The sequence below is a fragment of the Corvus cornix genome, chromosome 9 (genome assembly GCF_000738735.6).
Source record: "Corvus cornix cornix isolate S_Up_H32 chromosome 9, ASM73873v5, whole genome shotgun sequence".
NCBI classification, from domain to species: domain Eukaryota; kingdom Metazoa; phylum Chordata; class Aves; order Passeriformes; family Corvidae; genus Corvus; species Corvus cornix.
Window position 1 is genome coordinate 10,354,318 of NC_046339.1, and position 25,737 is coordinate 10,380,054.

Below are 25,737 nucleotides of genomic sequence, written 5' to 3' on the forward strand. Positions count from 1 at the left end.
GTTTAGATCTGTTCTGCTCCAAATGATCTTTTCATTTCCTATAATACAGCAATCTCTGGGAAAGCTGGATGCCATCCGTTCAGTGGAAGTTGGATCCCATCCCCCTTCTGTGCTGCTGTGCTGAAGTGTTTTCTTCCCCCCCCTCTTCTCCTAACTCATTTTCTCCCTCTTGTTTTAGTCATGTTTAATGAACCCCATGAAAAACCTGAAAATCAATTGGGACAACAAAGACAAAAATGTGTGTCCTGGTCCCAGAGCTGGCTGTGCACCGCTGCAGAACCTTGGGGCTCCCTTGGGGCAATGCTTTTAGCACCAGCCTCTGCAGCATGCTGGGGCTGCCAGGGAGTTTGGTCTATTATGGGAACTCATTTTCCCCATCCAAGCTGACGGTCTGTGCTGCGGTCAGCATCAGCTTTCCTCCATGACAAGGGCTGGACCAGGAGCTCGGAAGTGATAAGCCCCATTATAGCTAATTTTGACACATGGGGTTGTGGTGGGTTTGGAAGCAGCTCTGTCCTGAGTGCTGTCTAGGAGGGGTGTGTGCTTCCTTGCAGACTGAAACCATTCACAGAGTTACTGCTTTTCAGCAGCACAGGATCTGACATCCCAAAAGGCAGCAGCCGGGCTGTTTGTGTTGTGTTGGTGACTCCCTGAGCAGGTGCTGTGCTGGCAGCAGAGCGGAGGAAACACGTCCCCAGCTTTTGTTGTCTTGTGTGATCCTTTTATTAGATAACTTCAGCAGTGTACTGTTGAATTGGGCAGTTTAATTTTAGTACATGAAACCTGAGAAGCACAGATGCAAATACAGAAAACTGTTAGGGCCAGATCCTGCGTGTGTCAGTGTCCCAGTGCAGAAAGATGAGTCCCTGTCTGTGTTTGGCTGTGTTCAGGTGTAAAGCTACTAATGCATATAAGCTGAACTTTAAGTCAGAGTTGGACTCCGGATTGAGGTTTGCATGAAAGGGGTCTGATTTTTCTGACGTGTGAGAATGTGGAGACCTCAGACAGCTCCCTCAGTGCTGGCAGTGGCCAAGAGTGCCTGAGGGTCAGGGCTCTGGCAGTGGAGGAGATAACGTGAGATTTCTGAGTTTGGGAACTTTGGCCAGCAAATAACAAATACATTGGCACAGAGTGGGAAAGACATATGTCAGAACAGGGCAGGCTTTTAAGTGGTTTTCATTTAAAATGAAAAGGTCAGATTGAATGAGGTTGGCATCTGGGGAACTGTTCGTGCACCTGCCAATCAAAGAGGGGGGGGACCCGTGTCAGTTTGTGCTGGTGGGTGACTGGCTGAGAGCTTGTCTGTGTTTAAAAATTGGTGACTGGAACAGTTAAAATGACAATTTTCCTTGTGGCTGTCAGGTTGAGCCATCTGCTTCATGAAGGAATGGAGCAAAGGATCCCAGCACGAGGCTGCTTTATCCCACTTCAACTGGTGTTTGCACTTGGGCTTCAACAAGTACAGCTATGCTGATTTAAAAAATAATTATAATAATAAATAGGCTCTAAATATTGGTAACGCTTTCAAGTGTAAAGGAGATTAAAAGCGAATGCACCTTTTGAGTAGTCAGAAAATCAGCTGCCATTCAAACCAGGCTGTTGTGGGAGAAGTGTAATTAGCTGAAGTCATTTCCACAGGTAAGATTTTTTCATTTAAAGGGATTGTGGAGTCTGGTTACTTCCATTTCTACATGGCCACTGTGAAGTTATGTTAGGGACGCCTGCTTGTCTGAAAGTGCTGACTGCTGCTCTTTGAAACTTGGAATTCTTGTAGAGGTTTTTCCACTGTCCGTTCCTGAAAAATAGGAACAATCTAAGAAAACTTAAGCCATAACACAGGATTGATGCTTAAATTCAGGCATTGTAAACTACTGGTTTTAGATTTAAATCTGCAAACAGAGGAAAAGTTGCTTTCTGTACTTGTGTGTTAAATTCATTTTTTTTTTTCTTGAGAAATATTGATTCTTACTGTCAATACAGCATCAATATTGTCAGCTGGTGAGTGAATGAACTGCTTCTGATAATTTTGTCTTTAATGGAGTAGTCTGATAGACTGGCTCAGATGGATATTGCTGTGACCAGTCAGGCTGTCCCTGTCCTTATCACCTGTGGATGTGCTGCCAGGAGGGAGTGCCTGGAGTGCCTGCCTGGGCATCACTGGGTTGCTGGGTCCCACTTCTGCTGAGAGGGAGGTTTCACAGCAAGTTTTCAGCTGGATGCCTCAAGGAGGGTATGTGGTGTCCTGCTCACCTTGCTGCAGGAACCCCAGGTGACAGGGACAGCTGATGTGGGAAGCAAAGCCAGGAAGATGCAGTTCAACTGGCCAAGTCCTATCACTGATCTTGTAAATGTTTTGTGAGTTAAACCTGGTGGGAGACAATCCTGAGCCAAGACATTTTAAACACAGGTTGGGTCCCAAAAAGCATTGTCTTACCTGGAGCTCCTGGAGGTGCTGTTGTGAGATGAAATGAAATAGTGTTGGAACCAGAGGGGAATGTTGTTGTCTTCTGCCTTTGCAGATAAGAGCGAAGGGCATTTTGCCAGGAGCCTGTGGGAAGGACCTAAATTGTATGTAACTCTACATCATTTTTAAATGAAAAGTAAACATGCACAACCATAATATTTGCTTGTACTTGTCTCCTTGTTGATGGATGGACAGAAATTGCTCTTTGGCTGAGTTCATCAGCAATAAACCTCTGCAGTTACTCATCTTCATCCCCGCAGTGAGTGGGAGAGGCCATTGCAATTTCCAGTTATTTTGTCCTCATAACACCTGAGGGGAGCTCTCATGGTCCTGGGGACTTTCAGACCTGCCTATCCCTGTGGGGAGTCAGGGCTGGGTGCCAGCACAGGGACCATGGGACTGAACTGGGTCAGAATGAAGCTTGGTGTGCTCTTGTGGTGTTGGCACAGTGGATGTGTGCCGCTGCTTGGGAGAGGCAAGAGCCCTGTGGCTGTTGTAGTATCAGACATTGTATGGGGGACAAGGGATGTTGGAAGGGCAGGAAGCCACCTCACTGTGTGACAGGGAGGAGAGACCTGCCCTGTGAACCACCAAACACCCTTGTACAGTTTGCTGCTTTGTTGTAGATTTGTGGGCTCACATGCACCATCATGAACAGCACAGGTACAACAAACAAGTCTGAACTGAGCTTTTCCATAGTGACAGCAGCAAATAGCAGAAACTTTCTCCGCTGAGCTGCGCGGACAAGACAAGCCTGTGCTTGTCCTGGGCAGAGATAGGGCTTTAGAGTGACCAGGATGTGGCTGGGATGGGATGCTGTCCAGGGGCTGATGGGGACAGGAAGGAATGCGCACTTCAGATGCTGCTGGCCTCCGTAGGGTGCACCCTGACGTGTGTCCTGGCATGTCCCATGCCACTTCCAAAACGGTGGCCACATGGCCTGGTAGTCCCCTGTGCTCTATGTTCATCGTCTGCAGAAGGGCAAAAGCAACACTGTGCAGGTCACGTCAAGAAAAAGTGGTGTCTGCTTCTCATCTTCAGGAAAGGGTGAGATAGTCCCCAGTGGGAATTGGACAGAACTCCTCAGAGAAAGGGCTGTGCTGAGGGGGAGGGCTCTGAGGGTGGTGTAGCTCTGCTCACAGTAATGGTAACCCCATGAGCTTCAAAAGGCCTTAAATTATGCCTTCTAGCTCCCTCACTGTGCCTAAGGCCAGAAATGAGATGTTCATCCTATTCTCTTATTTTAAGTCTCATTTGGCATCTCCTTGTCCTTCCCTCTTCTCAGTGGCATTAAGAGCAGTAAAGGAGTGGTGACTTGAGGAGGTGTGAGTTGTTGGCCAGACTCTGGCAGCTGACATAGCTGGTCACTGGCCCAGTTTAGGGTGGTGGGTCTTGCTTTTGGAAGTGCTGAAAGGTGTCCAGGAGTATGGACACTTCTGCTTAAGAAAGGTGGGGGGGGGAAATGCTGCGTTTCCCAGAAGTTGTGTGGGTTAAACTGCAGTTTTGGAGACAAGCCATTGGGAAGCCCATCCAGTGTGCATCACTCAAGTGTCTCTCTTTTCAGGGCTGGGAAAGAAACCTGAAGTCGTGAGTCTGGTGGAGCCTTGCGTGTTTCCAAACGCCCTGCTCTGAGTTCATCCCACCAGTAAAGGCTGTGCAGCGTGAGAACTGGTATGTAAACACAAGTCACAGGCACAAGGGGCAACTTCTCAGAAAGGATCTCAGGTGTTTCCAACAGTGGCACCTTGTTCGTAGCTCTCAAAGTTCGGAGGGGGAGCGGGATCACTGGAAAATAAGAGACAAACTGATAGTTCCCTGGTGGTGCTTACACACAGAGGCTTTGGTGGAGAAGGGCTCAGCAGTGGGAGGCTGTGAGTGTCCAGAAGTCATCCCAGGCCATGGTGCTGAGGATTCAGACACGTTCTGCGGAGCGATGTGTGGTGTCATAGCACGCACGGAGAGGCGACGTGGGGGTAATGACAAGTGCACACACCAGAAATGCATACACACACACAGGCTGTACGAGTGTAGGCACATGGAAACAAAGATGGCAATGCATATATAGTATATACTATACAGTGGCATATGAGAGCTTGGGGGTGTATATACCAAATGTCTGTATATACTATATATGGTGATAAAAGAATGCATATGCATTCATGTTCTCTTTTTTTCTTTCTGTCTCTTCTGTCTTTCTGTGGAGCTGTTGCAAAACTACCAGATTCAACCTCCTGGGGAGCCTTTCTGGCCAAGGTTTTACAAGCCAGCACCTGCTTTGCCTGCCTGACTTCTTTCTATATTTATTCCTCTGCACCCGGTTTTTGCCTTTGCCTGTGGAACTGTCACAAACATGCTGGCTTTTGACTGCACAGGACTTCAGCTTGCAAGTCCTAAATCTGCCTTCGTGCATGGTGTAGGAGCAGGAGTTTGTGTGTGTGGTTGTGTGTGTGTACGTTTGAGAGTCCCTGATCCTTGCTGTCTGCATTATGTGGCCCCTGTCCCTGTGATGCTGCAGCAGTCCCTCTGTTCTCTGCCCCTTCAAGATGTTTTTATGAATCAAATATTCTCAGCCATCCTGCTTATGTAATTTGTAATTTTTAATTTAAATTAGCCATGCCTGACCCAGTGGCTGCTTTATAACAATCCTGCTGTGCAGGAGGCTTGAGTTGGATTTTATTCCCCGGCCCCCAAGATTTCACTTCCCAAGCTTAGTACTGCGGCAGGGAGGGGGATTTGTGTTGTCATGTAGCAGGGAGCTCCTGGTTGGTTGGCTATGGTTGGACATGGATGTGTCCATCCCTCTGGTTTCTCTCCTCTGTATTGTTTGGGGTGGAAGGTGTTCTGAAGCAGTCACGGAACACAGGTGCTCAGGTCTGTTTAATGTGAGCACAGTAGCAAGGGAGAGGGTATAAAGCCATTTCAGCTGGGAAAAGGAGGGGAGATCCTAGTGCTGTCCTGGGGAAAGTGGAGATGGGGGAGTAGCCACATTGTGGGTCTCCCATCAGCAAGTGCAGCCTGTAAGAGACATGTGCTCGTTCCTGGTCTGGTGGGTATAACTTGCACATACTGAAAAGCAGCTCTGGGCTGCGTGCCAGGAGCTGGGAAATGGCTTGTCCTCATGTGTTCAGGCCCCTGCCCTCCCATCCTTGCACTCCCACCCCCTCTAACAGCTCTCTTTGCTGCTGAAAAGGGATCCCTCTAAGGTCACAAAAGCATTAGTCCCAGGTTTCAACCCCAAGCGCCATAAAACGTACCCTGTCCGACCCCTGTTCAAAGGCAAAGGCAATGTGAGCAACCCTCACTCCCCTGGGTTTTGTGTCCCTGTCCCCACCATGTGTGCTACTGCAGCCTGCATTCCTCTCCCATTCCGTAAGCCCTCTGCCTCTCGTGCTGACACAGCTGATATTTCTCTGCTGGCAGGGCAGGCAAGGTGGTGGCATTTAACTGTTAGGGAGAAGTCTGATCTGTTCATCTCTGCTGGAACACCAGAGCTGGAGTGTGCCTGTGATGGGGTTTCTGCTCTTACGGGTGTTCCCCTTCCATGCTTTTGTTCCTTTCCTTGACTTAGACAATTCTCTACCTTATTGCCCTTGTAAAAAGCAATACTTTTGGAATTGTTTTCTGCAAAGGGCTGGAAAACTTGAGTCAGAGTTGGTAAAACCTGTACGAACCTGACACTTTTTACATTGGTTTTCAGAGTATCTCCCGTTTCTGACCATGGAGAAATCTCCAGGTGACCCTGCTGATGGCTGGGAGCCACACAGCTCCTGTGGGAGGTTTTAGTGGGCTTTTGGAAAAATAATTAATCGGGTACCCATGGAGAGCTAGTCCCCGCCTGCAATGCATTGAGGTTGTCCTGGTGTACCACTTAGTGGCACTCGGACTGTTGGCTCTTTAAGGCTGCCTTTATGACCACCAGTGTAATGAACGTGTGCTAGTGCTGCCTGGCAAGGTTGACTTTTTTGCAGTGGTGATGATAGATCACTGAGTTAAATGTGGGTGTATTCTAAAAGGCAGAGAACTTTGTTACTTTTTAAAACAATGGTTTAAATGTTTTCTGTCACCTGTGATACTGAGTGCTAAACTCTTGCTGCCACAGGCCCCGACCACTGCTCAGTTCCTGGAGGTAATTGCAGAGCCTCTGTCACTGCAGGATTTTGGCTCCTCCCGAAGCCTGTGCTTCAGTACCAGTGAAAGCCAGATGTACTATAATGTCGCTTTTTTACAGTTTGTTTTGGCCATACATGGGCAGAGTCAGCTCTGGAATTCCTTCCCTATAAATTCAATAGCATCTTGTGGGTGGTGCTGGGGAATCACTCTGGTCTGGTTGGATTGCCTTGCCTGGGCAGCCTGTTTGCCTTGAGAATGTCCTGCTTTGCACATTCCTGAGAGGCTGCCTGCTCCTGGAGCCATGGCTGCAGCTACCAGGAGCCTGCTGTCCCACGCTGGCAGGCAGAGTTAGCTCCTGCTGCCTGTAGGTCAGCCTTTGCAGCTGAGGAGTGATGCTTGTGGGAGTGCTGGAATGGGGATGTTGCTTTGGTGTGCATGCAAACTCTGCAGGGATACTTGTGCCCTCTAAGAAAACTGTTCTGCCTCTTAAATTTGGTTTGTGGGCTTGAGCATTGACACTCAAGTCCCTTTTCCAGGGGTGGGGATACAGCGCTGTGTGTCCCTGCAGGGATTGATGGGTGCTGCCATCCTGGGGCTCCTTGTACCTGGAGGGATATCTTGTCTTGTCCATTCAGTCTGTGCCCTTCTGCAGAGCTGTCTTTTGTTTTTGTGGGTTTTTCTGTAACACAAGTTCAAATACATGCTCTTTAGAAAGCACTAACTTGATGAGCCAGGTCAGGGGAGCTTCCCTGTGCCAGGTGAGCAGCCAGTGTGGGATGTGGTGTGACTGATGGCTGAGCCTGCCTTTTCTGGGCCAAGCTGGTGTTGCTATAACCACAGCCTGAATTTGCTTACTTGCCTTCAAAGAACACTCCAAAAAGTAGTTCTAGGAGGTTTTCTGCTGGTGAGTTGAGGGATGAGAGAGAGGTTTGTTGCAGGCATTGAGCAGCAACAACTCCTGGAGTTGCTCCCGTGGAATCTTCCTGTGCATGTGTAGTAGGGGACAGAGATGCAGTGACACCCACCATGCCAGGAGCCTCCAAAGCACAGTTGAAGATGATTATGTGTGGCCCTATGTCCACGCTGTGTGTAGGTCAGCAAAGGCAATGTGCTCATGCTCCAGAGGGGCAAGTCATCCCTGTGCCAAAGCCAGGGAGAGAAGGGTGATTTTTTTTTTTTTTGACATCCTTTGGAGTTTTGATCTCCATATTTGGAAATGTTTACCCATTGCTCTGATCTATTGCAAGGGAGGGGAGGTGACTCAGGGTCTGGTGGAAGCAGGATTTGAATTCCTGTAGTAAGGTTTTTTTTTTTTATCCCCCCCTTTCTTGTTTTGGAAGCTTGTTGTGGTCAGTTTTCAGTTCTCTCTTGCTCCTGGACCTTGTTCCAAATTTGATGTGCTCGAGAGGGAAGCATGTTAGCAAAGGAGCTTGCCTGAATGCTGGTAAGTGCATCATTGCTGTTATAGCAAGCAACTTGGGATTTTTTTGTTGTTTTGTTTAGTCAGATGGATTTCATCAAAGTGTGTGCATTGCTGGTGGAGGCAGGCTTGTGGATCAACAGCGAGAGACCCAATGAAACCTTCTGTAGCAGGGAACGTTGGCTTAGTGGATTGGTCTCAAAGGCAAAATGTTTCTTCAGGAGTAGGTATAAAGATAATTTAAGCCAGCTCCCATTCAGTCACGCTTTTCCTTTTAGTTTCACTGGTTAGTGCAGCAAGGCAGCAGAGCACTGTAGAGTTAAATGAGGATGTATTCATGTGGTCAGCAAGGAAAACATAATTTATGTATGATTTTTGTCTCTTAAGCAAGAGAGTATGTTAAAGGACTGCATAACACATGGATGTTTTTTCTCTCAAATGTTAATATTTAACTCTGTTCTGTTAGTTGAAGTTTAGCTACTGTAACTGGATAAAGTTTCAGTGTTTTTTTGTGTTGTTCTGTATTTTTCCTTAGTGTTAAGTTTTTAATCTGTCTGGTATTGTAGCTGGCTGCTTTTTTTCTTTTTTCCCCTCCCCCTGCCCCTCCTGCTCTTTCCTTTCTGTTTCCTGAAAGGAAGCTGCAGTTCATCCAGACAGTCAGGGGTGTGGGGGGAACCTGGGAGATGCTCTGCTTCCTGTTTTATTCATGGCAGCTAAAACCATGCTGGGGAATCTGGAGCAGAGATCCACCATCCTGAATTCCTCTTGTCATTTGGAGCATGTAACATGTACAGAGTGCTTTTAACACTGCTCTGGGGGTCATTGAGCAGCCAGTCCTGCACCTCAAATGGAAAGCGCTGCACTTCATCTTTTTACTTTGGAAGGGGCACTGGTGAAAACCCTTTTATAGTTCCCACTGCTGGTTAGTAATCCTTGTATCTTCTCAGCTAGCTGGTATTTTTAGGCTTCTTCAGACCTGTTGCTTCATACTCTCTCTTAAACTTAAGACCTTTGTTAGAAAGTTAAACCTCTTGTCGATTTTCATTTGCCCTTTTAAATAGGGCTTAATACTCTATGTGAGATTTGGTTTTTCCAGAGATGTGGATTTGCAGCAGGTTCTTGAGGTACAAAACTGTCTGGATTTTTCTGAAAGGGAAAGATAGTTGGCTTAGTTTGCATGAGGATGGATGTGCAATAAAAAGCACTTGGCCACAAAAAGTGGCGAAGAACTGCTGGAGCCTTTTCTGTGGCTGGGACATGCTGGGGGTTTGTAGAGTTCAGCTGCATTTTAATCCTTGTTGTTTCAAAAGGCTGATTGGATTACTGCGGCTTTTGGGGTCAGAGCCTGGCTGGGCTGAGCTTGGTGCAAAGGAAAGAACTGCTGTCCTAAAGAGTGCCCAGCCTGAATGGGCAGGGGAGGTGATGGGTTAGGAAACAGGGCACTGGGCACATGTATGGAGCTCTCACAGCACCTGAAGCCTCAGCCCAGCGACTCCCCCAGCAGCCACTCATCCTCTGTCATGCATGGTGGTGCCGACCTGTGGAATTCTGGCAGTGGGATGATGGTCTGTGTTGCTCCTTGTGTGCTGTGCTTTGCCTCTGTGTGCGCACACGTGGCCCCATGTGATGGCCGTGCTTCTGGTGGCACGTGGATGTGGCACATCCAGGCTGCACCAGCTGCTTGTGGCTGAGCTTGGTGTTTTGGGAACAGCACGGTGGGACTGGAAATGATGATATTCTGTTCCCCTCGCAGTTTCCTCCCTTTCCTGCTGCTGTTTGTTGGAAGACAAGGATGAGCAGTGCCTGGGTGCCGTAACCCAGCGCTCCGGGCAGGGCTAATCTGCACGTCTGGGAAAGCGCTTTGTGACTCTTAATGTTCATGTGCTGATCCTTCTCTGTGCAACATCTCACCACTGCGAGGATGTGACTTGAGAGCTGGACAGACTGTGAAGAATGAGCTCCCCACGTGCTGCCTGTGCCCCCCTTTGCTGGTGGGTGCTGGCAGAGCTGGGGGAGCTCTGGAGGACGAGGTGATGCCCGTGGCTGGGACTGCAGGCTGCCAGGGCTCTCTGTCTGGTGTTTCTCCAGGACCTGAGCAGATTCAGTGGCACTGATGCTATCCAGGATCCACAAAGGATTTTCTCCTGCTCCAGGAACAGAGCCATTAAGGGCTGACCTGTAAATTAATACAGCTGTCTAAATTTTTTTTTTTTCCCCTCTCCTCTAGCCTGGCACCTAACAAACACTTCAGCCTGAGAAGCCTTGCATGGCATTGGCTCTCAAGAGTGCTCAGAGAACTCCATGCCTGCCTTTCTTAAGCTTCTCTCAGTCTCTTGTAATGATGTGTTAAACACAAAGGACTTGCTTTAGCTCCCATGTAAGGAGGTTTGGTTCACTGCCCATCCTTCATCTCGGCTTTTGCCTGATCAATCCAGGGCTGGCACTGCATAGTTGGCAGAGGGGTTACACCAGCACTGTGATTTGAGTGCTCTGAGGGCGTTCAGTATGCACTAAGGGTTGGGTGTATGTGCCCCACAGCAGGTAAGAGAAGCTGCCCCAGACAGCACAGGACTAGCACATGTGGGCAAGGAAGGGGTGAAGGTTGCAAACCTCTGCACATCTTACACTTTGTGTTTCTTTAGGCAAAGGTTTTGGATCCATTAAGTACGAAACTGTGCCTGAAGTCTGAGGAAAGTGGTGTTATTCTGATGTGCAGGCATAGAACTTAGGGCACTGTGTGGCAGATTTGGGAGAAGTGCAAATCTCTGTATTTCATGTGATGGTTTGTGCTCAGCTCCTGCAGACAGGTGGGTGCTTTGCGGCCTCAGGCAGTGATGCTGTTAAACCCATCTCTCTTATTCTAATAAAGTCATGCTTTTCTGAGCACAAAATATTTCTGCATCAGTTGCTTAAAGGTAGACCAAGAGGCATTGAGTATTTCATAAAGTTGATCTATGTTGCTAGCGTGGGACATGATCCCAACACGTATCATTAGCTCAGAAATTTCCAGATGGCACCTCGCCTAATTGTATGGCTGCTCTTTCCTGGGATCTGAGTGGAGTGCAGGCTTTTAAGAAATGTCTGTTGTTATTAGCTTTATCATACACGTCCTCCTGTACCAGCTGGTCACGCAGCAGGAGGTCTCACTCACAGCCTAATTCTTCAGTCAGCTTTGGGGGGGGACTTTGCTCCTGTGGGTTAGGTATTTGCATTTGGGATGAGATCTCCAAATGAGAACAACTTGTTTTCCTCCAGTGAGCGTGTTGGTTCAAGGACTAACGTGCCCAGAAGGAGGGAACGGGTTGCTCTTGTTGCTTTACTGATGTCCTCGAATAGTTAACTGTGCTTACTGCTTGTCCTGGTGGGGGAGGACAATGTTTTAAAGAAATATCAGGTTTCAGAAGCCTGGCTGCCTGTGGTGGAGAGGAAAAGAATCCTTGTGCTGTGCTCTCTCACACCCCTACTGCAAAAATATCAGAGGGATGAGTTCTGGTGAAGCTGCCTGTTTTTGGCAGCCACTTCCCTCCTACAGCCTTGTTCTTCAGGTAGACCCCTCTTCAACTCATTTGCTGTTCCCCTTTCTTCCCTGAAAAATTGTTATCATCCCTTGAAATTAAGAAAAGGACAGGAGGAGGGAATAAATGGATGTTAAGAAGTAGAAAACAATCAATTAAATAGTACATAGCATGTAATTTTGCTTGGAAACTTACCATGAAATTGAGGAGCACTTTAACAACTAGTCATTTAAATTGCATTTGAACACTGCTAATGAGTTGTTTGCATAGGAATTTTGGTCATTTCACAGCAGGTTGTTGTCTTCAGTACCCCTTCATTCAGTTTTAAAAAAAAAAAAGTTTAAAAATTTATTGATGAGGAAGATGCTGTAGTCACCTGCTCCAACTATTGCTAGTAAAAGATGGTACCATGGAAATTTTGCAAGATTTTAGATTCAGAGCCTGTTAGATTCAGAGCCATTTACAACCTTAGCATCAGCACATGGGAATTTAGTGCTTTTTATCTAAAAAAGCTTGTTATTGCTAAAAGATAGTGTCTTGGGGTGACGTTATGATGTGTATCCCATATCGCTGCCTATGCCCAGAAATTGATTTTTATGCCGTTCTATGCCTCTAAACTGAGCCTGAGAGGGGGAAGAGGAAAAAACTGAGCAAAACTTTCTCAAAGCAGTTTGCAGCTCATTCAAGGTCATATAAAGATAGCAGGTTTTTTTCCCCCCCAGCTGCGGCAGGGGAGCGAGGAAGCACCCGGCTTGCAGCTTTTCCAGTCAGCTTTTGGCCAGTTGTTTTCAGTTTCTCGTTCTCCGGAGAGAGACTGAGAGTTGGACTTTGCTTTTTTCCTTCTCTGGAATTCCGGATTTTCTCCCTTTTCTACTGGACTGCTTTCAACCTCAGAGCACATCGGGAGGACTTTCCACCGGGCACAGAGGGCCTGGCCCTGGCCCAAGCCCCAGCTCCGAGGAGACCAAAGGGAGGACTCTAATGCTTTCCCAGGTTTTTCCTCCACAGTGAAAGATTTTACCATTTAACATTATTTTCCTTTCCCGGGTGTTTGTTAAATAAATAGTTTTATCTTCTTCACTTTCCTTCGAGGAAAATTTATTTTTTCCCGAACCTGGTGGGGGGAGGGGTGGTTGTGCCTTCTCTCAGAGGATATATTTCTAAATTTGGCCAAACCGGAACAGATAGGAAAACAACATTATCACTGTTGCACTCACAAGCATGATAGAGTTGAGGAGGCTGAAGAACCTCTTTCAGACTCTTGGGGCTGGGGTTTGCAGCTGTGGGACTGGTCCAGGAGTGAATCCCGTGGCTCAGTCCTTATCACCTTGAACAAATCATAACAATGCTTTGTGATCTGATCCTGGCTTGCTCCATCTTAAGAGGAACAACAGAGAGGTGCTGATTGGCTGTGCCTGTGGGGTATTTGTACTTAAGTTATTAGTCTTGTTTTTCCAGCGTTTAATGCTCTCCTCTGCCACTATTTGCCAACTATTTTCAGCAAAAGGCACTATCAGCCTAATCATGTGCTGCTTCACTGCTGATTGTGCTGGGAGCAGACTCTATAGGAAGGCGAACGCAAGTTCCTTGTCGCCTGTTGCTGAATGAACATCCCGTTTTCAGAGCAGGGTTTTTGCAAATCCGTGGGTATGCTTAGCATATGGAAGGGGGTTCCAGTATCAAAACAAATCTGGCCTCCTGTTTCTGAATGTGTAGGTTGTTTCTTAGAAGATGGAACCTTTAAAATCTGTCCCTGCAAACATGGCTGTTAAATCCTGCTATTTCTAGAGGTGTGAGGCAGCTGTCTGCACTGAGATAAGCTATAAAAGGCAATATTTTCCAAACCCAGCTTTTTTAGCTATACCTGCCAGACAGCTTGGCCAGCAGGAGTTCACCAGGAGTGTCACCACTGCTGCCCTTTTATGCACAGGGTGCTGAGCAATGTAAAAACTTGGGCAAGTCTCCAGGGTCAGCATTAAGCACCAGCTCTTCCATCTCTATGGGGTGAAATGCTGCTATGCAGGAAGGTGCATTCCGTGTGAAGGAATGGGTGCTTGTTGGCTTGGTGTTCTTACATGGTCTCCTGTTGTTTTCTAGGTGATTGTTTGACTTTTGTTCTTAATTTTCATTGTGTTTCTTGTTGCTGATTTGGTGACCATGTCTAATCACAGGGGGGTTTGAATGCCCCCGCTGTTATTTGTTTGGAGGCATTCCTGTTTGCTGTGCAGTCTTGAGGGTAGCTGGTGAGTTCAGGTGAAACCAGTAAGAAAAACTAATTTTTCCCGAGGGTCTGGATGAGGTTTCTCACAGCACACTGGTGTTATCACTTAGGCTTCCTGACACGTGTGCTTCCTGAAGGGCTTTGTTAGTTATCAGCTAATTCTCTGCCGAGATGTGCAAGTGTCAGAAAGCTGCATCAGATAACCTTGTTGAGGCTGTAGGGATGGAGAAGGACGTGACTTTTGAGCATGTTCCCAGTGAAATATTTCGGAAAGCTGGGAGGGCACTGGGGATGGATGTGTTGAAGTGACTGGAGTGACGTCCTCATGTAGGTGAGGAGCTGGTTCGTGAGGAATGCAGGGAGCCAGAGAGCAGAAACCCCAGACAGCTTAGGTTCTCATGATGCTAAAAGCTGGTTCGTTATCTCAACCCAGTGAACTCTCTAGCAAATACTTTTGCCCTCTTATTTTAATTGAATGAGCATTTTATCACCTTCATTCCTGGGAAGTGCTTCACGTGTTATGCAAATCCGCCATCCCGAATGGGCGTGGTTGCCAAACAGCCAGCCCAGTTCCATGCATGGGCTCTAACATGGGAGGAAGGTTTTGCTTTCCCTGTTTTGATGTTTTTATTCACTGAAGCCCAGGCTGCCTCTTAGTCACCTCTGGATACCCTGTGTGTTGTGGGTAATCTTTCCTTTGTAATTTCTTTTTCCTTACCCCAGCTTTCCATTTTAACAGCCTGTGCACCTCTTTTCCAGCATCCTTCCAAAGGCAGACACACACTCAGCTGGTGGAATTGGATGTAGATTTGGTAATTGCTCCCTGAGCAAATAGCCATGTGTGTCTGCTTGTCCAAAAACCTACTGAAGACTGGCTGGAAGTGAGACATGTGGGGCTTGAAATAATCCCAGTGAGTTATTTCTGGCTGTGGTCTCTCCCTGTGGTGCTCCCACAAGCTTCTCTACATCTCAGGGTTTGAGCTGAGGTTGAACTGGGCTAGTAAAGGCCCTTTGTTTCCCCACCTCCCTGTCTCAACTTTTTTTGAAAAATGCTCATAAATTCAAGTGATAACCTTGTAACAGAGATAAGGAAGAAAAAGTCTTACAGGTAGATTAGTTTGCAGTGGAGGGAAGGCAAACACCACTGAGCTACCCTGAAATGCTGAGATGGCTTATTTATCTTTTACTCACCCGGTAAATGTATCCTGTGCTTTACAAGTGGGGAAGATGAAAATCCTTGTCCTAAAGATTCTGCAGAGCAAGGCAGACAAATGTGCACTTGAGGTCTGTGGAAGGGTTAGCACAGGTAATTGCTGGAGATCAAACTCCAGATAAAGCAGATTCCTGGAAGAGAAGGGCTTTTGCAGTGGGAGTTGTGGGTGATGAGAAGGATGTTTCAAGTGCTGGTGGAGTGGATAGAGAGAGGAAGGTAGATGGGTATGGAGGGAGGTGAGAAGACCTGAAAGGAAAGAATGTTGAAGGGGAGGGTAGAAAGTGAGAAAAGGAGTAGGAGGAAAAAAAGAGCAGCGAGTCTGCTGTGGGAGGGGATGGTATAGATGAGAGTCAAGATGACCTTAATGTTTCTTCGTTGTGTGTTAAAAGCTATGCCATAACTCAGCTACTGCAATTAGTCATCTCCCAGGATATGAAGTACCAGTTTCTTCTCTGAATGGAGTGTACTGGTCCTGGCTGGAGTCCAGTGCTGGAAGATCTCTTTGCCAGGCTTGAATGCCTCATGTGGTGGGGTGCTGGGTGGTCACATCCTGTCTGTGTCCCACTGCTGAACATTAATAGGCAAGTGCATGAGCAGCTTGTCATCTTCTGCTTTATACCCTCAGAGTGAGTTAGTCCTCTAGAGACTCAGCAAATCAGAGATTTGTTTGTGTGCATACGTAGAGATGTACCTCCAGCTTGCTTATCTTTTTCTGGGGCTTATGTCTGATCCCCATCTATTTTTTGTCTCCTTTTACTGCTGAGCCTTTTCAGATCTTCCTTCTGACTCCTCATTTCCTCTACAAAGTAGTCCCCCATCCTTCTAGTTCTTTCCTAATTGCCTATTAGTTAGACACAATTCTTCTGTAGCCAGTATAAGGCATAGGAACATGTAGGACATCTCTGGAGCTCAGTCCATCTACTGTCATGGCATGCTGTTCCAGCAGGAGAGAAACCTGAGTTCAGAACATCTGAAATTGCCCATTATCTCTGCTCATTTCTTGCAGTCCATAATTTGGGGGTGGGGAAGTGAGGGGAGGAGGAGGCGAGTCGCTCTAAACATGACTCATCCCACAATCGATTGATACAAAATGTTCCATTACATTTTCATTGCCAAAAATGACTCCCCTCTCCTACCCCCCTTCTGTGAGGTGCTGCAGAGGCTGCTTTGCTGGGCGTAGTGGTGGTGGCATGGCCAGCCCAGCCAAAGGGTGTCTGAGTTTTGGTTCAGACCTTACTTTCTGGGTGGGCTGAGGCTGAGCACAGTGGAGGTGACCTGATTTCAGAGGGGAAAAAGATTCCTGGCTGCTCTCAGGAGATTTTGTGTTGCTCGAGGCATGGAGCAGACCTGTTTGACAAGAGGAGTCACTCCCAGCCTTCTGCTTGGGGTGGGAGGCCAACAGATGTTCGAGATGTAAGGCAATATGAAGGGACATAATAGAAAGTATCATGGGCTATCAGCAAGCATCCCCTCTGGGCCGGTGCCACCAATTGCTCCCTTGGGCTGGAGAGCCTTTTACTGGTATGCCCGTGCTGAAGTCTCCTGCTGTGTGCAGTGATGGGGTGGAGGTGGAGCTGCTGGGTGTTCTCATGCCTCCAGGTGTGTTTAGGGCAGTGATTTTACTGCCTGTTTACTGACCAGGAAGGGCCAAAGCTTTTTTGCCCAAAGCTGCACAGATGCTGCCAGGTGTATATAACACTTACTGCATGTGTAAGTACATATACGGTAAGGCAAAGAATTAATCCAAGTTTCCTGATTCCATTTGTCCTGTCCTTTTTCCTGGCATCTTCATGAGCAGCTTTACGGGCAGCCCCACTGTAGCAGTTGGCCATGATTGTGTTTGGGCACAGAGGCTCTCTCCCACTCTTGCCTGACATGGGATGGGAAGTATCACTGGGCTGACCTCAGCGGCCTCTTCAAAAGGCTACAGAGTATTTGCAGTTATTTCACATCTTCCACCCGCCGCAATCAAGGCCTTGATCTGCAGGTAAACTTGCAACAGTGCTTTAATAAACAAACCCCACTGCTAACAGGTAGGGTTTTGTTGGGGGAGTTTTAGCCTGTGAGGGAGCAGGCTGAGTTCATGAGCATGCACTCCTGATAATGTTATCTGTTGGTACAAATGGCACCAATGGCATCTTCTGCTCCATCCTGCACTGGGAGAAGGTCCTGCCAGGAGCTGGGGTGCATGGGGTTCTGCATTGTGGTGTGCTGTGATGGCAGGGGCAGAACCCAGGACATTCAGCAGTCCCTGGTGAGATGTGTGGGTAGCTGCTGCTCTGCTTCAGAGCTGCTGTCACTGCAGCAGAATGTTACAGGATCCAGAGCGAACACAAATGTGTTTACAGAGCAAACAAAGGCGGGAGAGAAAAAAGGAAAAGCCTCAAAGTGGCTTTGGGTGTTTTTTAAGTGGTAAAGCTGAGAAATTCCTGAGCATATGCAATTAATGTCTGTTTAAATAGAAACTTCTTTAATAGCTGAAATATCAGCTCCTAGGAAGAGCTTTCCTGGTGGGTCTTTTTCATCTCCAGCCGCCTGCCTTGCCAGGGTGTGCAGGGGGATGTCTCCAAAGGAGCTGGGCTCCATGTTTTCGGTTGGGCTCGTTAGGTGTTTGCGAAGGGCGATGCCTCCCTTCTTTCCTGGCTTGCTTCCACTTCTCTGACTGTGTGGAGGTAAAAGTGGTAAATTCTTATGAAAACTCACCCATGTGGGTCACAAGGGTCCCGTGCCTGGTGTCGTTTGTTTTTGTGAGATGTTATTTACTTGGATCCCGGAGGAATACGATGCAGAATGAGCTAAGGGGCTTCTCTCCTGTTGGAGCTGTGTGTGCTTTGTCTGCGAGCAGGCTGCTCTCTGAGCAGCAACTCTGGTGAAAGCTTGTGAAGTTCTCAGAGTAAAACCACTGGGGAATGGAGTATGGTGTGGAGGCAGGAGAGGGTGGTAGCAGTCTTTGTAGGCTTGACCTGCCCATTAAAACTTCACAGGGTCTTACTGGCTGTATGGATGTCAAAGCAGCAGCCTGCTGTGGACATTATGCTGTTTGTGTGTATTTCACTTGATTAAAAAAAAAAAAAAAAAGCCATGAGGATGTTTTGAACAGTCTTGCTGAGCACCACTGTCGCCCTTCTCATTAGCTACAGCAGTGACCTGGGGCTTTCTTCTTGTGCTGGAACTTGCAAAGGTATGCTTTTTCCCTTTTTCTTTTTATCTTTTCCTTTTAAAACCACCATTGAAGTGCCTCTCTCGTGCTTCAGCTGCAGTTGCTTCAGCTTGTGCTGTTGTCCACGTGCCCGTTGGAGGCTCCTTTGTTACTCTGACAGGTAGCTAGCCTTGAGGAGTGGTCTGCAGGACCTGCTTCAGTGGGGCCACACCACACCTGAGCTCAGTAATACAAGGGGCCAGATCCACTGCAGATGTGGATGGCAAAGTGTGGCACCTCACAGCCTGTTTTTTCAAGGCTATTATTCTCTGGGCACAAAGAAACCATGTTGAACTCCTTGCAGTTTATAAGGCTTTGAAAGCCTGACATGGACACGATGTTCCTCCCTGAGCTGTAGCTGCTGGATTTCTTCGTGCAGTTCATTAGTTGCTTCTGAGTGCTGGAAACAATGTAGAGCAAACTCTGAAATGTTTGAACAAGCCCTGCTCCCCTTGTAATGTCTCTTTTTCCCTAGAAAAACAGGCGGAGATGTTTATCCCTCTCTCCCACTTTCCTTCCTACCCCCAGCCTTGACACCATTGTCCCACTGTTGTGGATCACTTGTGTCGTGCACCAGTGTAGCATTTGTCCCTCGAGAACACACCAGTCACTGCTGATTTGTCTCAAATCATTGTCCTTGCAGTCTTGAATACCCACATTAAGCAGGTGGAGCTGATACAATCACTTCCAACGCAGCTGACAGCAGCTGGGTCAGTCTTTCTCACTGTTTCCTGCCAGAGGAGAAAATAAAGCACACGTGAAGGCAAAATATGCGAGTTTTCCCCTTTGTCTCCCTTCCCCGGCACCCAAGTCATGCTTTCCGCAACAACAAAGAAGTCTCAGCCAATCTGTTTCACAGAAGAGGCTGAATTTCTTAGTCAACGTTTCCATGTCTGACAAAGTTTAAAAAACTAAAAAAAAAAAAAAAAAAAAGGCAGAAAGGGCAGAGAGGCTGCATGTGGTCTGGCAGGCAGCCAGGCAAGGAGTGCTCTTTAGGGTTATTATTAGGCAGATAACTGTATCAAGAGCTTAAACATCACCCTGGGTCTGACGGCTGCAGTGCTCTCTGTGAAATGCTGATGCACATTTCATACTCATGAGAGAATGTATTGTAGGACCTGAAGCCACTTTGTAAAACTATTTTTTTTTTTTCCTTTTCCCCTGCAGTAACTAGGGTGCCCACAGAGCTCCTGGGAAGTGATTACAGGTGCTCCATGGGGAGCTGTTGCTAGTTTGGAGCTTGCAAATTCTTTTCCCACTAGCACCTCTGTATTCCTGCCTGTGATAGGAACCATGCCTAGAGTTTGTGCGTGTCAGAGGTGTCCCTGAGTGAACTGGACTGCCTTGAAGATTTTCTAACCCCTTCTCAGGACTTGTCACAGCACAGAGGAAGTTTTGGGGCCCGTGGGTTCTGGTTTGGAAGGTGTGTGTACAGAGGGGTGCTCAGAGGTGTGGGGACACCCTGTCACCTGCACTGCCCTATAGAAGAGAAGACACGTGGGAAGTGGAGGGATAGGCTTCTGATGATGAGAATTGAGATGCAGCACTTAACACACTTGAGGAGCAGAAGCCGATGGAGAACTGCACGGGGTGGGATGACAAGGGCAGAGCTGCTGGATAGGAAGTTTCTTCTCATGTACTGAAGACCAGCAGAAGAATGTCTGTTTGTAATGCTGCTAGATACCATGTATCTGTCTGTGTTCCCATCTATAGACAGTATGTGCAAGGCTATATATAAACGCTGTGATGGCTGGTATTTTGGCTGATGCACTCACAGTTTTGTGCCACGTTGAGAGATTTAAAAATATCTCCCTGTTCCAGGAGCATCTATACCATGGCCGATGTCATCTGGCATGGGGAGTGGCTTCTGTAAAGAGAGCTCAGCATTATTACTATGGGCCTTAGTAGTCTATTAGAATATTTATTGCTTCACTGCCACCACAAGACATGCGAGGTGTGTTATTTCTGCCTGTCAGTTTTTTCACACATACAGGCAGGCAGCATCTGTCACTGCTCACTGCGAGTCACTAGCTTTCATTCTCAATGAACTTTCTTTCCAGCTGGAAGGAAGGCAAAATAAAGGCATCAGAACTACATGGAGCTGATGAGAAAGGGTTCATCAACATTTGTTTACCTTGGAGTTGTGCCTCTGAGGACTGTCTTGAATTTGGGTCCGTGTTGGGCAAAACACAGTCACCTCATGCTTGCTGTTGTTTGATTTCAAGGAGAGTCTGTCGACCTATTGTGTCAGGCCCTTCGGAAACCTGGTATGAGTCAGAGGTGTCTCTGTTGCACGAGACAAAGAGTAGGATAGGAAACAAGTGAGAAATTACATGCTCAGGACTTTCTTTTGGGAATAGTTCTCAGGTTTCCCAGGCCTCAATTCATCAGACGAGAACCTGGCAGCACTATCTCATCCCCAGGACCTGTCAGAGTGTGAGCAAGTCCTGTTCTTGTGTGTCCTTGCAGAACTGTGGTGTTTTCATGGTGGTTGTGAAGCGTTGGCTGTGCCAGCCACGTTGTGGTGGAAGTGCTCAGAGGGTGAATGCTGGCATCCAGGCTCTGCTTGTACACACAGGGGTAATTCTCCCTTGCTCATGCTTAGGACAGGATTTGGGTGGAGTCTTTCAGACTAGAAGAGCTGGAGAACATGTTGAGGTTTGTCCCTCCATTGTAGAGAGTTTCTGTACTTGTAGAGAAAATAAGGCAGTAAAACCCAAAAAGGAAACAGATGTGAGAAGTCACATCTGAGTCTTGACCTGGGTCTCTTGTTTTGGGTTACCCTGTGAGGTGTCAGTGCTCTGTTCAAAATCTTCCGCTGGGAGCTGGCATGGGATGCTAGTCCTGTAACTTGGAGCAGGGGAGCCAAAACTTTCCTTTCTGTGCTGGGTGAAGATGGAGGCTTTGGATGTGGGTTCATTTCCCATGTTCACTAGTGAGGGTGGAAAAATGATCAGTGGAGCAGCAAAGGTGTGGAAAGTGGGGTTAGATGCTTCATGTGAAGATTGGTCAGGTAGGAAGAGTCCCTGTAGGGCTTATTTGTCTGAGCCCATGAGGTCTTCCATGTTCCCTGCCCAGTTTGCCTCTTGTTTAGTAGGGTGTTGTCAACGGCAGCCAGATGTCCCTGTCTGCCGGCTCTTTGCGGAGTTGAGGTGTTATTTGGAGAAGGTTTGCTGCAGAGGCTGGAGGTAGCCTGGAGCTCCATGGGACTGGCCTAGGGAGTCACCATGGTCACAACATTGGTGCCTTGGCAGGTGTTGAACAGCCAGAGGGTTTCTGCTCCCTGGTCAAGGGCAGTCCAGGAGAGGAGTATTGTGGGTTTACACCTGCTAGAGGCACAAGGGTCTCTTGGGTCTGGACCAAGGCAGAACTTCACATTTTTCTATCGCTTTAATGCTGGACAGAACAATGTCAGAAGCAGAGGGCTGTTTGTAGGGTTTTTCTATAGATCTCCTGATTCTTGCATCCAACCCACAGTTCTGGCCCAGACCCCCTCCCTCATGCCACGCCAATGTAAACAAGTGATAATTCAAATGAGAGTAAGTCTGGTACCTCCTTCTAACCTGGTGATGGACTTCAGTGTTTTTCTGACAGAAGAGGAATGGGAGGAACATGTCTTGGGGCTGTCTCCTCCTTGCTGTAGCTGGCGATGGGGCTGACAGAAGTGACACCGGGTTGGTTCAGACCGTGTCCATCCAGCCCAGGGTCCACCTCTGCCCGTGGCCAGCAGCAGACGCCAAGGGAAGGCTATCGGCTTCCCCAGGTGGCCAGCAGAGAGTGAGTGACATTGCTCACCACCCTTCCCACTCCGGCACTGCAAAAGCCCCGAGCGTGCCCAGCTGGCAGATGAAACACAAAATGCACAGAAAGCCTCGGGGGTGTGGGCGTGCGTTGGGAGAGCAGAGAGGAGGGGGTGGTAAAACATCTCCGGTGTCGCCTCACCGAGTGCCAGGAAGTGGCCCAGCGCTGGGGTGAAAGACGAGCCGGGTCCGGGCGCGGAGGGTCGGCAGCGCCGGCGGGGCGGCACATTCTGTACATTCTGCAGCCCCCGGCGCACGGGGCAGCCTTGGGCCGGGCTGGCGTTTCGGTATCCTCGCACCCGCCGAGTCTCGCTTTCTGCTCTTTTGTTCCCCTCCCCCTGCCCCACTCTGCCTTTAACTGAGGTGCACTTGTTTATCCGTCGGGCTCTACAGCCTATAAACAGGATATCTCTCTCTGTTTCCTTTCAGCCCAGTAACACTAAACCACTCCGGGTGCAGATAACGCCTTAGGAACCCTCCTCCTGGCTGAATGAGCCTTGTGTTGGTCATGGTCAGCTTAGATGAGACAGCACATGCCTGTATATATATATGCATCTAATAGGGATGTGGTATGAGTTGGCCACGGTGAACAAATTCACGTTGCTGTAAAGGAAATAAGTGCATGTTTTAGGCAGGGTGGCTGAAACAAGACACCGATTTAAACTGGATCCTGAATATCGTTTGTTAAAACGTATTATTGTATAAAACCCTAAGCCTGTGAAACCTTTTGGGGGAAAAATTCTGCAGTTTATTTTGTTTAAATGTCGCTTCCGAAAGATTTTCTCACTTTGCTGGAGCCCTGGATACTGAGAGCCTGACAGTGAAACAGAGCACGTGGAAAGGCATTGCATTAACTAGTACTTGTAATGCTGAGTGAAATTTTGAATGGCGGAAACAAAAGCAGAAAAGAAAAATACTAACACACTATGTCAAAAAAATTTCCCATTCAGAAAGGCAGTGTTCAGGCTGTGTAAAAGCAGTGAGGATAAAGGTCATTCTTCTGAAGCACTTTTTGATCTGGGATCTTGCAATCACAAATAATAATCACAAGCAAAATGGAGTTTTGAGATACTCAGTGTCTTAGCTTTAAGGTTCAGGATGTTCAGTGATTTCTATTGATTGTGGCCTAGTTGTAAGTTCTGCTATAAATCAAGTCCTTTACAGCCCCTGCTCCCTTAAATCTGTAATTTCCATTAGTATCTTGTCTTTCATGTGAAATAAGCATAAGGTTCTAGGCCTTGTGGTTGTGTAGCAATGCTTCAGAAAAAGAACTTTCTTTTCTCAAACAGGAAGTAAACCTTAAACACATTAATTTTTATTGTATTGGTTTTTAAGCTGGTTTTATCAACTCTGGGGCTGGACTGATGACTTTTGAACACTTGAAGATGCAAAGCAGGTCTCTAGAAAAGAAGTGAATGATGTCTGTTTTCTTTTTTTTTTTTTTTCTTGGATTGACGTGCCCTTACTTTAAGGGAGTTGTCAGTGAGAGCTCATGCTTTTGTAAAAGTTTTAAGTTTCTACCCACCACTTCAACCAGGTTGTCAGATCAACATGTCTCGTTTACGGAGATGTACTCTGGATCTGTTGCTGAGACGTGGTTCAGAATAGCTATTGAGGAACAAGTTGTTCTGCCACAGCTCTTCTGTGAGCGCTTTGTGTGCATGCAGCCTCATTCCAAAATGAACATGCCTTTCTTGACTAAGTTCAGGCTATTTTGGAAGGTGGAGTAAGCTAAAACATGGAGGGGGGGGAAAATTCTGTTCTTCCAGAAATAAAGTGATTTGCATTGGGCATATTTTCTGTGAGCCTTTTGCGTTCTGAAGTCGCTGCCTACCTGGGCGGGTAGATCCCAAGCCATGTGGCTGGCCCTGAAAGTTTTGCAATTCGTGTTATGGTGGCAGAGTCCTTAGGAGATCAGCTGTTTTCTATAAAAAGCTGGATGATGGTGATTTTAATTGAGGGGTCAGTGTGCTTGGCACACGGTCCTTTTGTGTGAGCAGGCTGGGTGAGCGACGGGGCTTATTTGCACTGGTTGCATAAGGGTTTGACACAAATGGATTGGGTGATGAAGCTGATGGCACCTGCCATACAGATGCCATTTAAATAAAGATGTCCCCCTGATCGCAAAAGCATTTCCCCATCACAAGGGCTGGCAGTGCTGGGTAATATTTAAGCTGTTTCGCTTAGCTCATGGAAAATAGGGGTGGATTTCAGTGTTGCCTTTCTGGGTGGGCAGTGTGACATTGCCAGCGGTCATGGGCCTCTTGGGCAGTGAGAAACCCTCATGGAGCTCCTGGCCAGGGGAGCAGGCGGTGCTGGAGGGGGGTGGCTGATGCTCGTCTGCAGAACCTGGGCTTGTGTTAATGGCCTGTCCCTGCAGAATGCTGAATTTGGATTTTGCTTTGCCATGGTGCTGTGTAACCCCGCCTGCCTCCCCTTTAGTGTGGCCAACTGCCATTGCTTCTTTGGTGAGGTGTTTGCATCCACCCCATCTGACGTTTCCCAGGAGAAAGCGGAGCCAAATGGTGTGAGATCTGTAACTGGGCTAATTGCCCACTTGTGTGTTGGCATTCAGGTCAGAGAGAATGCTGGATCAGTGGCAAAGCTTCCTCATCCCTCTGCCACACCTGAGTGCTGCAGCAGGGCTTGTTGCTGGTATCACACAAGCAGTGTGTCACCTCTAGTGTGCTCCCCCTGGTTTTTTTTTTCTCCTTTTAGGAAAGAGGCAGAGCAGGTCTGAAGGGGAAGGGAAGTAATTTCTCTGCAGCATTTAAACATTTTGCTGAAAAATACATTTGAAAAGTGCTGCTGCTGTGTAAGAGTAAGGGCAGTGTTGCATCACACTAGAGGAGAAAGATGAACTGATTGGTTTCCTCACCATTTCTCTCTCCACCCCCCCCCCCCCCTTTGCTAACATTTAAAGTGGAAAAAGTCATCTGGTTTGAAAAATGTCACTTGGTTAAAGAGAAAAAACAACCGACCAAAAACTCAAAGCAAGCATTTACTACCCTGTGTGTGGGTGGGATTGTGGGACCTGCACAAAAACAGTGCTTAGGAGCTGGACTGGCCCAGGAAGGAGTGGAGGGGAGCAGTGTGCTGGGGCTGGATGTGGCACAGTCAGTGGTTCTGTTGTGCAAACCAGGTGGTGCTCCTCCCAAAAGCGAGACGACCTGATTCAGTGCACTGGTTAGTAATATATGAGGAGTAATGATTAATTTGTTGGAAAAAAATGAAAGCTAATGTGAGCAGAAGATTAATTTGGAGTCTGGAAGGAGGGCATTGCTAATCCTTGAATCTTTGAATGGTTTGGGTGGAAAGGGACTTTAGAAATCATCCAGTTCCAACCTCTCTGCCCTGGACAGGAATGCCTTCCACTAGACCAGGATCCTCAGAGCCCCACCCAACCTGGCCTTGGACACTTCCAGGGGAGATGGAAGCCTGTCAGAGCACTTCTAACCATCTCTGTTGGAGCAGAGGTGGTTGCTGTGCAGAGTTCAAAATTATTGCCTGGGTGGAAAATGGGAAATGTTTTTGCATGGGGGGCTAAAATGTAGAAAGAACCCCTGCCTCCCATAAAACCCACAGGCCTTTCCAGGATCTGAACTTTCAAGCTTTCTAGTACCTTTTTGATGTATGAAGAATAGTACAACACAAAGCTCCCTCCACTCCAAAACACCAAAATGTTGACTAAAAATTATCATGCCACAAGCATTGTTACTTGGTGGTGGGAGATAAATGGAATTCTCCCTGAGAATAAATTGATGGTAGACCTCCAGGTGCTGCCTGGAGCTCAGA

The 25,737-nt window shown here is 47.6% G+C and overlaps 1 protein-coding gene across 1 annotated transcript in view; it reads left to right on the plus strand.

The window, feature by feature from the left end:
• The window catches only part of LOC104687932 (LIM domain containing preferred translocation partner in lipoma), a 334,159-nt gene that overhangs the window by 17,391 nt on the left and 291,031 nt on the right, over positions 1-25,737 (plus strand). The window contains 1 exon segment of the mRNA XM_039556675.1: positions 4,029-4,135. The gene's annotated coding sequence lies outside the window, so the exon portion shown is untranslated.